This window comes from Canis aureus, chromosome 15, assembly GCF_053574225.1.
Source record: "Canis aureus isolate CA01 chromosome 15, VMU_Caureus_v.1.0, whole genome shotgun sequence".
Classification (NCBI taxonomy): Eukaryota; Metazoa; Chordata; class Mammalia; order Carnivora; family Canidae; genus Canis; species Canis aureus.
This window is the reverse complement of record NC_135625.1, coordinates 2013167-2030890: the sequence shown is the minus strand read 5'-3', so window position 1 is coordinate 2030890 and position 17724 is coordinate 2013167. Positions and strand designations below refer to the sequence as shown.

The 17724-nt window shown below is 43.8% G+C and overlaps 1 protein-coding gene across 2 annotated transcripts in view; it reads left to right on the top strand.

Annotated features, from left to right (window-relative positions):
• Positions 1–17724, top strand: part of CSMD1 (CUB and Sushi multiple domains 1) — a 1870054-nt gene that overhangs the window by 1253500 nt on the left and 598830 nt on the right. The window lies entirely within an intron of this gene.

The following is a 17724-nucleotide window of genomic DNA, read 5'->3' as shown; positions in this document are numbered from 1 at the left end:
GGGAATGGTTGTATTAATCACATTTTGACCAAAATGGTCTTTAAAATGCAGCAAATGAAATGAGCCTATGGTTCATGATCCTACATAATCATCAGAGAGAGGGAACACTTTTCAACTTGGAAATATTTCATTCATTTCGTTAATTAACATTAACCTATTTATTATGGATCATTTTACATATACACAAAAGTGGAGAACGTTGTGCAAAAAACCTCCTATGTTCTCCAGTTCATCTTTTGTTTTCATCCACTCACCTACTCACAATTTTTCCCCTAAGGTACCTTACAGCACACACCAGACATCACACTGTTTTATTTGGAAATACATAATGTCTAGAAGTATTTATCCTGCATGTAGGGCCTGATACACCTTTTACACAAAGCATGACTGTAGTACACGTTAAAAACACCCAACACAATTAAATTTGTTAATTCCCTTAATATGTAGTTGTCCAGAGTTGTCCCCAAATATCTTTAATGGATGGTTAGTAGAAGTCAGGATCCCGAATGTCTACACTCTCTGCATTTGAGGGATGTGTATCTCCAGCTTATGTATTTTAATCTCTTTTCTTTTCCCACATCTGTGCTTCTTTTTCTTAGTTTTGTTCAGCTGTCCTTCACTCAGAGAGCGGTTTCACGTGGTTGATATTTTCAGCATCAAAATGCTTATGCCCCTAGCCTTCCGTCTGCTTGTTTTGTGACCGCATCTTTCCATTTTGGGGCTAACAAGGGGTTTTAGAAAAACATGAATGAGAATCTCTTTTATATTGTATTTTTATTGTTATTTTTTTTAATTTTATTTATTTATTTATGATAGTCACAGAGAGAGAGAGAGAGAGAGAGGGAGGCAGAGACACAGGCAGAGGGAGAAGCAGGCTCCATGCACTGGAGCCCGACGTGGGATTCGATCCTGGGTCTCCAGGATCGAGCCCTGGGTCAAAGGAAGGCGCCAAACCGCTGCGCCACCTAGGGATCCCTATATTGTATTTTTAAAACTCAGTTTGGGAGCGCCTTCAAGTTCAGTTATGCAATTCAGAAGGGAACTAATTGAAGTCAATGAGCGGTATTAATAAAGATTTCTCTTAGGAGCTGACATGTGTCTGATATTGCTAATCCTCCATTGCTTTCTCTATTTGACCCGCATTCTCTTTTATTTTTATTTGATTTTGTTTTCCTTGGTGTTCATTGTTTTAATATAATTTTATAATCAACAATTATTTTAGAAAAGTTGTTAGGTCACAGAAAAACTGTGTGGAAAGTACAGAGCGTTTGTGTGTATCACCTGTCACCCCGTACCCCACCTCCAAATACACCCACCATCACCAACCCTCACCAGACGGCTTGATAGTTTTGTCATGACTTACAAACCAGCCTTATGAACCCATGTCCACAGTTTCCAGCACGCTGTCTTCTGGGAGTTGTGCATTCGAATGATGCATAATGTCAAGTATCCACCATTACAGTTTCATACAGAATAGTTTCATTGCCCTAAAAATTCCCCGTGCTCTGCTTATTCATTGCTCCTCTCCCCCACAACCCTGCAAAACACTGGTCCTTCTTCTGTCTGAATTGTTTTTCCTTTTCCAGAAAGTCATATAGTTGGAATCGCACAGTACGTAGCCTTTTCAGATCGGCGTATTTCACTCGGTAATATGCAGGGTTTCCTCATGCCTTTTCATGGCTTGGTAGCTCATTTCTTTTTAGTGCTGAGGGATATTCTATTGCCCGGATGAGCCACGGTTTATTTATTCATTCACCTACTGAATGGCATCTTGGTTGCTTCCAGATTTTAGCAATTATGAATAAAGGTGCCATTAAGGGGCACCTGGGAGGCTCGGTCGGTTAAGTGTCCAACTTTTGATTTCAGTGCAGGTCATGACCTCACCATCATGAAACTGAGCCCCAAGTCGGCTCCCCACTCAGCAGGGAGTCTGCTGGAGTTTCTCTCTCCATCTCCCTATGTCTCACCCCCACCCCTTACACTCTCTTTCTCGAATATAAATAAATAAAAATTTTTTAAGTCATTATTAAAATCCATGTGCAGGTTTTTGTATGGACCTGTTTTCAACTGCTTTGGGTAAATATTGAGTGTGATTCCTGGATCTCAGAGTTACAATATTTGGTCTTTTAAGAAAGCACTCGGATGTCTTCCACAATGGCTGTACCATTTTGCATTCCCACCAGCAATGAATGAGAGTTCTCATTGCTCCATATCCTCATTAGCATGTGGTGTTACTGATGGTTTGGATTTTGGCCATTGTGATGGGTATGTAAGAGTATCTCGGTGTTTAATTTGCATGTTCTTGGAGCACCTTTTCATATACATTTTGCCATCTGTATCTTCTTTGGGGAGATGCCAATCCAGGCTTTTTGCTCATTTTAGTTTGATTGTTTTCTTACTGTTGATTTTTAAGAGTCTTTGTATATTTTGAATAACGATTATCTTGTCAGATAAGCATTTTGCAAATATTTTCTTCCTATTCATGAGATGCCTTCTTATTCTCTTAACATGTCACAGAGCAAAAGTTTTTCATTTTAACAAAGTCCAGCTTCTCAACTTTATAAATAGATCGTGCCTTTATCGTTGCATTTAAAAATAATTGCCGAGAGTACCTGGGTTGTTGGTTAAGCATGCACTCTTGATTTCAACTCAGGACATGATTTCAGGGTTGTGAAAGATTGAGACCTACGTCCACCTCTGCACTGGGGGGTAGCGTCTGCTTGAGGTTCTCTCTCTCTCTCCTTCTGCCGCTCTTCACCACTCCCTCTCTCCCTCTCTCTCTCTCTCTCTCTTAAAATAAATAAATAAATAAATAAATAAATAAATAAATATTTTAAAAAATCATTGCCAGGTGCAAGATCGTTTAGATTTTCTCTTGTTACCTTCAAAGACTCATAGACTTTTGCATATTACATTTAGGTCTATAATCCATTTTGACTTAATTTGTGTGAAGGATGTGAGATCTGTGTTTAGATTCAGTATTTTTGCACGTGGATGTCCAGTTCTAGCACCATCTGCTAAAAGGTCTGTCTTCTCTCCGTTGAATTGCCTTTGCTCCTTTGTCGAACAGAGATCAGTTGACTATATTTGTGGGTCTGTCTTTGGGCTCATTATTCTCTTCCAGTTTATTTGTCAGTTTTGTCAATATGGGACTGTCTTGATTACTATACCTTAATAGTCATCTCCATTATGTATAGCACTTTAGAATCTCTATCATGCTAACGTTTCACCCAGAATGCTTAAAACGTAAATTTGTTTTTTAAATTGAGAAATCTCAGGCTGGGGAGATCTTGCAAGAGTAATACGAAATTTCAGTGCACTGAAAAATCTAGAATTTATATATATATTTTTCCAAATGGGCTTTCTTCCCCAACATTTCACTTTGTATATAATAATTATAGATGGTTGCTAATATTTAGTAGGCACTTGTAGTGTGGGAAAATTCTACACATAATAGAAAGCATAGTTTTTATTACCCGTCTGACAGTAATTACTACCCCCTTTTATGTTAAGGATCCAAGGCCCCAAGTGCACTTAGCAGATCCAAGGTCTAATATCTGAATGCCAAGCACATCTACACACTACATTATCCTTTTTTATAAGTATCACTGGATGATTAAACTTTCTACTGGCATTTATAAAAAAGAATTTTAAGACTTCCCTCATTTAAAATCAGTGCTTTATATTTTGTTATATTCCGTTTCAAAATAAAAGAGACAATATTTGTAATTTTGGATAAATATGTACTATTGTGTTCATTCACTTCCATGAAACACATATTTATTATGGCCAATTTATAGCCGGCACTATTATGTACTTTAATTGTATCTAAATATAAGGTATTGAAATACTTCAAAATAGTTAAATAGACTCAGTGTTCAATGGTCTGAATCTGCTGAACATCTCTATAAACAAAAAGAAGCAGGATAAAAGCAAAGAAATAACTAAAAAATGATACTAAAATTTGTCAGATTTAAGAGGAAGATGTCTTTAAATTCAGATAAACAAAGAAAATGGATAAGGAAGAAGCAGGACCAGAGTAAGGTGGGGAAGTGCTCACAACTGCTTGCTCAGCACTTGTATTGTGGAGGAGAGGTATGGACACTACGCCAAACGATCTTTTCCTCTCGTAAGAGACGTTAGTGGAGCAAAGATCAAGTGCTTATACGGGTAGGACTTTGCCATAACTCAAGGTCCCACAGTCTTCAAGAGAGCTGCTTGTTTCCAAAGGCCATCAGCCATTCCCTAGGGAAACCGAGCCAGGGAATCAGCCGCCCTGGAGGGTGGCTTTCAGAGCAAAAGGTAAACTGTGCTCCGTACCGCCTGAACTCGTCAGAGGACATCTCGGAGACCAGGTCATTTAAACTAGAAGACTAAGAGCATTGGCGCTGAGAAGGTCTACAAGAAAATAAACACTGAAAGCATTATTTTTCTTATAGATTTCTCAATAATGATTCTTTCATAATTTATTTTAAGAATCGGTGTTAATAGCCTTAAATTAAGAAGAGAGTAGATTTCCTTTTAGATGTGGCTTCCTTATTTATCATAGTGAAATGATAAAGACAGAGGTAGTCTTATCCAATCTATGAACAGGCGACAGATAACTTTTTTCTCCTATCACACATAGGTAACTTTGTTGTCTAAACTAGAGCTGTGCTTGAAGTGCGTGTGTGTGTGTGTGGGGGGGCGGGGTGTCCAGCACAAATGTTAAGCTAGACATGACAGCTGGTCTAAGCTGGAGCTGATCCTGGGTACATCAGCGATGTGAGGGCCCCCATACGGCACCGCAGGTGCATTCAAGGAGAGGACCATGAGTACACCGCATCAGTAGTCATGCCGTTAACGTGCGCAGGACCCTGTTTATGGGACGTGGATTGGATATTTTGTTAGGTTCTGTAATGTGCTTCTTGCAACTCTTCACCTGCCACCTCCACTTTACTGGTCGCCTCCTCATGCCCTCCTGTGTTTGGATGAACTTCCGTGTGGACACGAGAAAGGCACTTGTTCAGGAATCTCTGGCTCGACCAGCCCACGGAGGGAAGGAAGCTGAAAGCCGATCCCGCGATTCATGTGGTCTCGCCTTCCTATTTTGCAAAAGTGAAAACAACCTTTAGAGGTTTCCAGGCTCTTCCCTGAGGTCACACCGCTGCCCGTGAAAGAGAAATTTTTCGACATCACCTTCCTAGCAAGTATTCCGGACTGTCTTCATTATCCATGAAGCCAGTAACTCAGCCGGATGAGCTATGCTCTGATTTTACAAAAACGAGCCTATGCTTAGCATCAAATGACACTTTTATGATGTGTAGAACAGTTTTAAGGAATTTCTATGGTTGAAAAACCAATCAGACTGCTGAGTCATCCAAGTCAATATAGTGGATGAAGTTAGCCCTCAGACAATTTAAATTTGTAGCCACTCTTGGGGGAAAAACCAAGACCCAAAACAGTGGCTTCCTTCTTCCAAATCAGGATCCGATTTTGTCAGTCACTTAAGTGTCCCCAAAACAACGGAATCCAATTAGTGTTTCCCAAACTCCACCGTTGTATGTTTAATGATGAAACCAGCAAATTGATCCATAGCCAAGAGGTCTTACTTTTATTTCAAGAGGTAGACTTACATTATTTTGATCCTTCTTTTTTTTTTCTTTGTTGAGATACAATCAACATCTAACACCGTGTAAGTGTAAGATGTGCAACATGATGATTTGATACAGGTATATATCGTGAAAGAATTACTATCATTGGGTTGGTTAATGCCTTCATTGCCTCACATGATTACCTTTTTGATGGGAGGTAGAGTGGTGAGAACATTTAACATCTACTTTCTTAACATTCAAGAATGTAACGCAGTGCCGGTACCTATCCATGCTGTACGTCAGGCTTACAGGACTTACTCCTCTTATAATCAGAAATCTGTACCCTCCGACCAATCTTTCTGGGGCTGTTTCCCCCAACCTGAAGCCCTGGCAATCACCATCTACTCTCTACTCTACGGGTTCTGCTCTTTGAGATTCCACATACAAGCAGAATCATACAATATTTTTTTTCTTTCTCTGCCTGACTCGTTTTACTCACCATAATGCCCTCAAGGTCCATCCATGTTGTTCCAAGTTGTAAAATTTCCTCTTTCTCATGGTTGAGTAATATCCCATCGTCAATATCAACCACACCTTCTTTATCCATTTATCCAACGACACTTGAGTCGTTTCCCTGTCTTGTCTATTGTGAATGATGCTGCAATGAACATGAGAGTGCAGATGTCTCTTTAGATATTTATTTCATTTCCTTCGGAGAGATACCCAGAATGGGATTGTCTAATCATATGGTTGTGTTCCTAATTTTTTTGAGGAACCTCCATACTGTTTTCTGTAGCAGCTGTACCAATTTGCATTCCCACCATATGTTGATCCTTGTGAGTGGAGCTTGCCTGAATCTAGACATGTTGGTTCCAAAATGAACTTGCTTGCGATATTTTATTCCAAAGATAGCTTAAGGGTAAAATTTGGCCAAGTTCTTCTCTACAATGCTACTGATTCAAAAAGAAAATTTAGAACGGCGTATAATACATGGAAATGGTGAATATAATAAGTGCTTTGATGGAAACACTAGAGCCAGTTTGGAATATGATCTGTGGCATTCGGAATGAGGATGAGTCTGCTGAGCTGCAATAACGTTATGACTATTTTAACTTCTGTATCATTATCCCAAACTGGGTTCCAAAGAGAACAAAATACATGGGTAGGAGAGTGCAGGCTGATTTGGATGGCATGTAAAGAAGACAGAATATATGCACATCATTGGCAGGCAAAGAAATATTCCAAAATCTGCATCTAAATGGGAATGTTAAGTATCAAAGAATCATTCAGAGGAAAAAAAAATATTTAAAGTTGTGAATTTTCCATATTTAGAATAGCCATCATTAAATTAGAATAGAGAAAACTTTATCCGTTTGGTGTTAATCTGTTAATTCAAATGTGTTCTCATGAGTTTGGGTCATGCTTTTCCTTCACATCAAACATAAACTTTACATGAATCCAACTTTTCTGAAACTTAGTATTCTGAGTTTAAATAACATCTTAAATAAATAAGAATGTTAAATAAAAGCAAGCAAACAACTAGCTTAACATTTATGAATATCCTTTATGTCCTCAAAATTCTGGCAAAATGTTTTGCTATCAAACTAAAGCAAAGCAGATATGGCTTTGCTGAGAGGACATTAAATCTGGAGTCTGAAGACCTGAGTTTGAATCTCAATCACTACTTGTAGGGATGCTGGTAAATGATTGAACCTCTTTGTCTCAACACCCTCATGTGGAGAAGGGATGATAACTCAGAAAATAACTTTAGGAATTAAAATAAAAGAGTATGAAAATGGGGACGCCTGGGTGGCTCAGCAGCTGAGTGTCTGACTTTGGCTCAGGGCGTGATCCTAGGTCCTGGGATTGAGTCTCACATCGGGCTCCCTGCTTGGAGCCTGCTTCTCCCTCTGCCTGCATCTCTACCTCGCTCTCTGTGTCTCTCATGAATAAATAGATAAAATCTTAAAAAAATATAAAAGAATATGGAAATGTTTTCAGTAGAAGAGAGACCAGGCACAAAAATGATATTCAAAAAAGTGCTTTGAAGGTATTTCATTGTTTCCAACCTAAAATAATCCTCTACCACGGAGCTAAAATGCCCCCAGTGTGGGAGAGTGCTGACGGGCACACATGGGCGGCTCTCCAGAAGTGGTGGCGTTATGATTCTCAATTCCCCTTAGGCAGAGAGCTTCACACCATTACGTGTAATTGCTTTAGCAAAGAAGTGAGGATGACATGATGCCCAGAATAAACAGCTCACTGGTGATTTTGTGGTGGAAGACTGGGGAGGAGACGAAATGAAAGGGCTCGGTCTGTGTGGATCCTTTTTCACCAGGGTCCACGGGCTCATCCCGGGAAGCGCCGAGGTTCCACATGCACAAAATGCCTTAGAGAGAGGTACCCACCCCGCGGAGATTTGTGCTTGCTGTACTGATCCGACTTTCCTTTTGCTCACATCCAGGCCCCTCTTCTTTGGTCCCATAGAGAGTTGTTTAGGGTGATGCTATTTGATGATGGGAGAAAAAGATGGGATGGATGAGGCAGGGTTGTTCTGAGTTCAAGAATTTAATGGAAATACTGAGTTTTGCACAATCCAGTAGTCTAAAAATATGCATGTATGATATTTGTCTGGCGATGGCCTTAGACTGGGTATATGTGTGGGTAAATAATTGCATATCTATTCAAGAAGTGCTCTGAAATAGCCCTGATCAATACTTAGTCTCTTTGTTACATGAATAGCTTAAAAGATAACTTTTCTGGGAGAGAAATATCAGATGCACACCATTAAATCTTACACTTTTAAAAGGTAGTTTTCACTTGTTTATTCGTATAGCATTTATATCCCCATTTTGGTTATCTCATGTTTGATTGAAATGTATACTCGGCTTTAGGATATCATCAAAATCAAAATCATGATTAACACACTATATGCAGGTATAGGCCCCTAGCCCCACACCCAACCTGAGCCAAACTTCTCAGGAAACAGATTTCCTATGTAGTGTACGATGGGAGTTATTCGGGAGGGCAGATGTCCCATCAGTATGTATTTAAGATATATGGGCTTCTGAGATGCAAAAGGTTTTCAGACAATGTATGAAATTTGATGAAATAGAGAATGAGATAGGCTTTACAGGACTCACATTAGCATGGGCTCAGTGCCTAGAATGTGCTAAGCGTGGCGGGTGGAGTGCACATCTTCATCTGCTCTGAAGACAATCCCGCCACACAGAGCTAGAGCTGCACACATGTCAGGAATGAACACTCAGGTTAACTAGCTTGCCCCCGGGGTAACACAGCTCCATGTGCTTAGGGCGCGGATCAGGGCCTCAGCGCCTGACCCCACAGTCACTGTTTACTTCTATACACAATGCAGTGTGGCTAAAGGAGGAAAAAATTATCTGGGAAAAAAAAAAAAATCCAGCAGTAGGAAATAAATGAGCTGTTTCAGGTATGGCTAAGGCCAAAGAGAAAATGAAATGTGTCATCGTGAAGGTCTGAAAGCAAGCTTTCAAAATCACCCAGACAAATCAACTTCTTTTTTTAGGACTCAAACCTAATTTACTTCCTGGTTTCTTAAGATACTTCAGAATATATAAATATATTAAGAGATACAGGTGCTAATCATATGAATATTCCCTGTGGCTATATTTGTCATCAATGATAAAATACTGAAGCCTAGGGGGCAGGTGATTACTTTGTCTATTTGACAGGAAGGTTGGCAGGCAGTGGGGCTGAGGCCATAGTGCCCGGGACCGTCCCTCCAGGGAAGGGTCACTGAGGGACATACGGGCCTTACGTGATGAATGCAGGCAGGAGTGTGCACCATGACTAAACAGCGCTGTCAGAGGCAGCGTGGCTGCTATAATCGTGTACCATAACCTGGGTGGCATAGACGACAGACCCTTCCTTCCTTCCGATCTGGAAGCGGGAAGGTCCTGCATCAAGAGGCTGGCAGATTCAGTTTCTGGGGAGGGCTCTGTCCCTGGCCTGCAAATGGCAGCCTTCCCACGGTCTCCTCAGGCCGTGACACTAATCCCGGTGGGGCCTCCGCACCCCCCGTGACCTCATCTAACCCTGTTCGGGCCCCACCTCCAAATACCATCATGCTGGAGGTGAGGGCTTCAACCTACGAGGTTGTGGAGATGCGAACATTCCGGCCACAGCACCACGTCCTCTCAGCTTTGTGGTCTTTCCCTCCAAAGTCTTCATCTGTTCATGAACTGAGAAAGAAAATAGCACCCCACACTGTCCGTGTACCCCGCACCTGCTACGGAGGTTACATGCGAGCATCACGTGTGTGCTGGACTCTCACAACGCGAGGACAGGCGCCCATAACAGCGGCATCTCCTCGAGGAGGAGGAAGGAGGCAAGGCTGAAGGTGTGTGTTGGGTCCTAGGATGACCAGAGGCGGTGGTCTCTCCTTCTCCACTTGGTTTAGGGTGGGAATGAGGAAGGGTCCTGTTGCAGAAGGCTCATGGAGAAACAGCACTGGGATAACCGGTGGGAGGACAGCGAGGAGAGGCACCTTTCACACGGGGTTCCATGGCAGGAGGGATTTCCCCACTGGAAGAAAGACAGGCGGGTGTTCAGGCGTCCTCCAAATCCCTGCATTCCCCGGGGATTACGAGCCTCCCATGCAGAACAATCTGAATCCTGGGGTTTCTGGCCTGTTTCTGATTCCTGTTTCTTAGGTTGCTAAGAGCAAATGCATTGCATCCATTCACTATCTTTGAGGATTCACACCATTGTTTCCTTGGCTTGTCCTAAACCCATCCTACTTGTCTGAAAACTGTCCTGGGAACATTGCTTGCTCTTGTTTTGGAATCAGTTCCACTTGTTTGGAAAACTTACCTTCCATTAGATTTTATTTTTAAAGATTTTATTTATTTATTTATTTATTTATTTATTTATTTATTTATGAGAAATAGAGAGAGATAACGAGAGCATGAGCAAGGCGGAGGGGCAGGAGGAGAAGAAGCAGCAGACATCCCCCTGAGCAGGGAGCCTGACACAGGGCTGGGTCCCAGGGATTCAGGGCTGGATCCCAGGACCCTGAGATCAGGACCTGAGCCCAAGTCAGATACTTGACCCACTGAGCCGCCCAGCCGCCCCCTTACTTACCTCTTAATTTTGGAAGAGTTAACACTGTGATGAACGGCAAAGGCCATCGAACCCTCAAGTCCAGGGTCCATCCCGCTCTCCTCCCCTGCTGGCTGTCTGCCCGGCACTGGTGAATCTTCTTGACTCAATGTCCTTATCTGTGAAATGGGGATAATACTACTGAATATCTGGAATTACTATGCTATTAAATGAGACACTGGTTTGAGAAATCTCAGCATAGCGCTGACGCATAGTAAGCCTTTAATTAGTAAGAGTATTACATTAGCTCACGAATCATGTACATGGCCCAATATATTTAACAGTTATTATTATCTTTTGCTCTGTTTATAATAATAATGCAAAAAACCATGAGTGCAATGTCTACCTAAGTATCTCTGATTTCACGGAAATCTACTTGGAAAATGATAACTTCTACTGAGCTGGTGTCAATCTGCTAACTGACTGCATAATATAGGATAATTTACATCCAATTCAAGGACTGATACTCACATCCACATTCAGAGAATGTGGCATTTTTGCTGAATTATCGGTTCGCGATAACAGAATGAAGATAACCATAATGCAGTCGGCTTTTGACATTATTGAGGACACCTCCGGATCTTAGTATTGTGTCAGAATCTTCATTATGAATGTCAGGCAATGTGACAAAGTAGCAGCTTGTTTGTAGGGTTCCCGAGGATGGCCCGAGCCACACCAGTGGCCACCGCACATGTTTGTGCCTCTATTCCCAGGAGAATAGCTCCAATTTCTTTGCAGACTCAAATCCAATACCCCTCTTATGCAGCAAGCTGGCTGATTGGGTGTAAGTTAAAAATAACTCACACCATAAATGCTTTATGTATAGGTTGCCAGTGCCCCCTAGGTCGAGGGAGCTCAGTTATTCAAGTTAAAATTAACTTCTGAATCAAGTATGTGCATACTGAGAGGGCAGGCTCTCTGTGAAATATTGAAGATGCGAATGCCTTTCCTGTAAAATGTTTATGAGCATTGCAATTGGGTCGGTTGTTAAACAAGTTCCTGCTTGTCGTGAGGCAAGAGCCAAGTTGTGTCTAGAGACTAAGGAGAGATGAGGCTCCTTCTTCAAACGCCCTCACCCCCTATTCCTGCTAAGTAATTGTCTTATACTAAGTTATGAAACCGTGTCTCTCTTGCTGGGCGGCTGCCTCATTTCCAAGGCACCTATTGCGCGTTGTAGATTGTAGAGGACACGGCCTTGGAAGGCGTAGCAGATGGAAGTGCGTGTGGGACTATGTATTCTGGTTCAGACACACATGACATACGTGACGGGATGATTATCTTCCCTGTGTCTGAGCCTTTCAGACAAGCGCTAAAAGCCTGATAGTCTAATAGCACAAGAATCCCCTTTAATTTCTTCCTTCTCTACACTAATTAATTGATTCATTTACTATTAACTCTATAAACACTTATGGAAACTCTGAAATACATTGCACTGTGAAAGTTCCCTCTCTAGAGGGAAAGGAAAATAAACATTAAATAAATAAGTAAATTAAAACATGGTATGTGTTATAATAGAATTACAAGGAGGAGGTATAAGAAGAAAGAAAGGGGAAAAAATCATTGAGTCTCTTTGGGATGGGGCGGCAGGAGAAAGCTCTGTGAGAATGAAACCCATGGTTTGGTCCTGGGAAGTGGAGTGGGAGCTTTCTGTAAATCTCTTACATTCAATAGTGTGCCAGTAAATGTCTGACCACGAGTTATGTGAGGGGCCGGGCCTGATTTATAACACTCTTCAATCTGGTCTAGATGCTTCCATGTCGGCCAATTTCTAGCTGTCAACGTGATGTCATTGACAGCAACATGCAGTACAACTCCCTTAGGTAGTATCTCCACCAGACGAGTACTGTGGACGTAACCAGCCTCCAGGGTGAGGATCTAGGCCAAATATCCTAAAATGATTAGGAATTTATGATATCTGAGTAGTTTTTGCATCTTTTTTGAAGTAAAGGATTTAATTTTAAGTTCATGTAATTTAACCAATAAGGGCTGTGTTCAACGATCAATCATCTTGCAAACTTTCTCGACGTTTAACGTTTGCCTCTCACACTCTGGGATGAATATACGGTTGAATTTCATTATACGCTTTCTGAGATGTGATAACCAGAGTGTAAGGCGTGTTCCAGATGTTGACACATGTTGTGACTTGTAAAATGGATAAGTTTTGGTCAGTCTTTTGGGGCAAGAGCTGTCAGAAAGGCCTTCAGATTCTCTGTCAATTTCTTGAGTTATGGTTTAGAGTCCTTTTTAAATTATTTTTTTTTAAATATTTTGTTTATTTATGAGACACAGAGAGAGAGAGAGAGAGGCAGAGACACAGGCAGTGGGAGAAGCAGGCTCCATGCAGGGAACCCCATGCAGAGCTCGATCCCAGGACTCCGGGATCACACCCTGGGCCGAAAGCAGACGCCCAACCATTGAGCCACCCAGGTGTTCCCGGTTGTTTAGAGTCCTTTAATTTAATGTTTATATTTTTTAAATATTATGAACTTTATGAAAATGAAATGGACACACCAGCCTTTTTTCTTTCTTTTTTTTTTTTTGCCTTTTTTCTCTTAACTTCTACAAAGTTACAGCTACAAGATCTCTTTCCTGAGAAAGATTTCATCTAGAAAAAAAGTAGACACTTGCAAAAAAAATTTTTTTTTTAAGATTTCATTTATTTATTCATGAGAGACACAGAGAGAGAGGCAGAGACACAGGCAGAGGGAGAAGCAGGCTCCATGCGGGGAGCCCGATGTGGGACTCGATCCCGGGACCCCAGGATCACGCCCTGAGCCAAAGGCAGATGCTAAACCACTGAGCCACCGAGAGATCCCCTACACTTGCAAAATCTTTAAAAGCACATCAACATCAATCATTTTGGAACAATATATTTTGGAAGGAATGAAAGATATTTACTTTCCTTTCTTTCCTTCAGTTTGGTTAGCTTGTTGTATTTTTGCTTTTGAATTATTTTAGTTTCATGAACGTTGTCAGCACAAGGGAACTAAAACTATACTGTCATGAACACCTTGGAATGGTAAACTCTATGAGAAAAAAAATAGAAATAAATCATTTACACACATTGAAAACTTTGTCGAGTATACATAAAATAAAAGTTTATGATTTTAAAAACACTACAAAAAAAAAAAAAAGTTGGGATGCTTTATCAATGACCAAGGAGAATAAAGCCTCCCTGTACAAACCGGCCGGGTGTCACGGCGGCCCATCTAACATGGTAAGCTATGTCTTCTGAGATGTTGGAGACTGTGCGTAAAATACATTCCGGGATTTTTAGGCACGTTTGTATATATGGTAGGATTTGAAAAAAATATTTTAGAAACACAGACTTCCCTCCAGTCGCTCTTACTCTTGGAACTCTTACTTGGAACTCTTACTTCCAACTCTTACTGTTGGAATCAAGTTTAAAATCCAGTCCTTTGGGTGAATTGACTCCTCTTCCCAGGTCCTGTCTTCTGAAGTAAATGCAAAGGAAATTAGGATAATGAGGATGATGATGGTGGTGGTGCTTACTGTCATCTTCACATTAACCTGAATTTATTTAGCAGCAAGTCGTTGTCCCTGATCAGTGAGGGTTTGCTAGGAGGTGGGGAGAAACTCAATGCGATCGCACACAGTGCAGCAACGAACAGCCTCGCCGCCTCCAGCATTTTACTGGGCCTGGCCTGATTGAAACACATTTCTTAAATATATTTTTTTTAATTTATTTATGATAGTCACACAGAGAGAGAGAGAGAGAGGCAGAGACACAGGCAGAGGGAGAAGCAGGCTCCATGCACCGGGAGCCCGACGTGGGATTCGATCCCGGGTCTCCAGGATCGCGCCCTGGGCCAAAGGCAGGCGCCAAACCGCTGCGCCACCCAGGGATCCCTGAAACACATTTCTTGTAATTGAAGCACCTGATACGATTTTGGGAAAATACGTGAACGCGTCAATGTTTGCCTCAAAATGAAAACAAAAAATAAATCAGAATCTTACTATGCTTTGGAGGAAAATACTAGCTATAAACAAAGGATCATAAAACTAGAATTTTAAAGGAATTTAAACTACTCAATCTGATGAAACCAGAATCCTAAGAAGGTTTTGAAAGCTGATTACTACTGCCAGTTAGGATGCCTAAAATCTCCATAAAACATCTAACTGTCACACCTGAGATTGTACGGAGAGCTTTCCTGCCTCCGGTTCCCTGGCACCACAGAGGGTTTGCTGTGTGGGTAGGGAGGGAGTATTGCTTCCTTTTCACCTAGAGTCAACTGGGGCCCTAGGGTTTCAAGCACGTTTATTCCCGTGGACATTCATTTATTCTGTCCATAAGTGTTCATTGGGCGCCTTCGACATTCCTGTTGTAGTTCTGAAATCCATGGATCTACCACCAAGCTTATGCTGCTGGCCTAAGAACCCATGAAAAAAAATATGCCAAGTAATGAAGAGGAGTAGAGGGATCGTAGGATATAAAAGGGTGGTGGATGTTTTTGTGCATTATGTTAGGCGAGGAAGGCCCGTCTGCCCAACCAGCTTTGTGGCGTCTGGGAGACAGAGAGGGGTTGAGCCCAGAGGAGACTGGCATTCCGGGCAGAGGGCCCACACGTGGTCGGTTTCTCCCAAAGACAGCCAGGAGGCCAGGGAGCCCAGAGCGACACGGGGTGGGTAATGCCTGGAGGAAGGACGGAGGGGTTAGGGGGTCGGGTGGCAGGTCACACAAGGCCAAAGGTCATTGGTTTCATTCGCCGTGAGTAGTAACTCACTGAGGGATATCTGTTGGGGGCACCAGTCTCGTCTTGCTTAGGTTTTAGAAACATCATAGACAGAGCTTCTGGGAGAGTAGACTCTTCCAGGAAAACAGGGGGAACAAGGGGACCGGATGGAAGGTTGCTGTGGAGAGGTCGACGAGAGACGAGGGAGGGCGCACACGGGCGGATACGACCGAGCAAGGGGGGATCAACCAGCGTCCACATCGTGGGGCGAGTCCTTGACCTCAAGCCCAGGGCTGTCCTTCAGAGCCCAACCATAACCAAGCAAGAGGACCTCCCAAGGTCCCAGAGGATGACTCGGGGTGGCTCTTCAACATCCCAACACACGTCTATGCACTCGCACGCTGGGGAAGAGGAGAAAGTCCCCCTTGGTCATCACCCCCATGCCCTGTACTGCAGGTGGTCAGGCGCCCGTGTCGTTTCCTCTGAATCGGCGCCTGGAAGCCCTGTGGGTGGTGAAGTGAGCATCTTGTCCTGCTCTTCGTGCCCGATTCCTAGTGCAGGGCCTCACCCCCAGCAGGTGCTGAGGTGATCCCTGTTGACTCTATGAATGATACGGCACATGAGTAAGTCAATGAGCATGGGACGCTTCCGCCAGGACGTCATTTCTGTGTCACTGAATAGCGTCACTGAAATGTCAGCCTCCCGAAAACTCAAAATCGCTCTGCTCGAGCTTCGTGGACTCGGGACTGTCACGGCCAATACTTAGTTGAGGGAACCCTGTTGGTCGAATGAATGAGCGGCCGCAAGTACAAATCAGTCTTTTACCTGAAGCACGTGGCAACCAAGAAAAGAAAGCCGTGGTCGTGGTTGGCCAAGGCCTCCCCACCGAGAGATGCTCTGAAGTCCGGCCGGGAGCGAGGTCCCCGGTTACGCGAGTGATAGCGGAGTAAGAGAGAAGGGGACACAGGACGCAGAGCTTTTCCCCAAATTGTGTAAGATGCTATCCTCAGTATTAGTGGGTGTTTTTTTTTTTTTTTTTAATTTGTGTTCCGGGCGCTTGCTCGTCCACTCATATCTGTTTCTCTAACCACGCTGACGTCGAGGGACAGCGAGCAATTGGCCCCTACAGAGCACAGACACCTGCGGTGGGCTCAGTCCTTAGTCTTTGAGGAGAGGCCAGGGCCAACTGCAAAGGGATGGATTCAGCTGAAGGAAACACCTGCAGTGAGAGGCGTCGCTGGTCTAATTATTGCTCGTGTCTGCACGTGCATGTATCCCGCCTCTGAGAGAGCTGCACGGAGAGGGTGGGTGACTCGGTTTACCGTGTGATTAAGGTTCGTAGCCCCCAGAGCGGGCTGGGCCGGGCCGTGCAGTCTGCAACCAGCCCTGGGATTCCTGCTTCCAGGGCTGCAGAGGCCGCTTGCTCCCGAGGCGACGCTCCCAGAGCTCCCCCTTCCCTTTATACTAACAGCCTGATCCCCTAAAGCTCGGTGCGGGTTTGGCCTTGGCCTGCAAACCGTCTCTCCTCCCGACCCTGAGCCGAAGGCCTGGCTCTCAGAGCAGCCCACCAAGGACAGGCGTCCGTCTAACCCCTGCACCCCAATCCTCCTCCCCTCTCTCCCCGGGCCCGCCCCAGTAGGCACCCCGTGACCCCCGGCCCAACACGGCACCCCGCACCCTGCCCTCTCCTCTTAGCCCTGCTTTGCTGTCCCGGCAGCGTCCGCATCATCCACCACGATGTCCCGGAGGCATCGCCCCACGTCACAGCACAACCAGCACCAATGTCGTCACTCAGCCTCTGCTCTACGGTGGCGCCGACACCTGGCGGGCGCACAGCAGCCCCCCTGCCCCCCGAGCCACCGAGCAGCGCTCTCCCCCGACGGCCGCGGGGCTGCCGAGCTCAGGGCCACCACTCGGGGGTTATTTCTAGAACGAACATGGGAAATGGTCCGTGCACGCTGAGGACAGGGTGACGATCGTCTGTTCGCTACCGTTTGAGCTCCGACAATCGGACGGTTCACTTTAATTTCCGTATTTTCTACCCCTAGGAAAGCGCGTGCAATGTAGCGGGCGTTCAAGAACAGCCAATTCCCAGCAGCGTTACTTAGGCTTTTCAAGTGGCCTGTGGCTCCCACTCACAGCCCTGAGGTCGAGAGTTTCATGCTCCGCCGACGTAGCCGGCCAGGTGCCCCCCAGAGCTGCTCGCCGGACGCATACACACACTGGGCGCTCTGATCACACATAGGCTAATAGGGACAAACTGGTGATTTCATCTTTATCAAATGATATTTTGAATTAAAACACTGACATTGGAC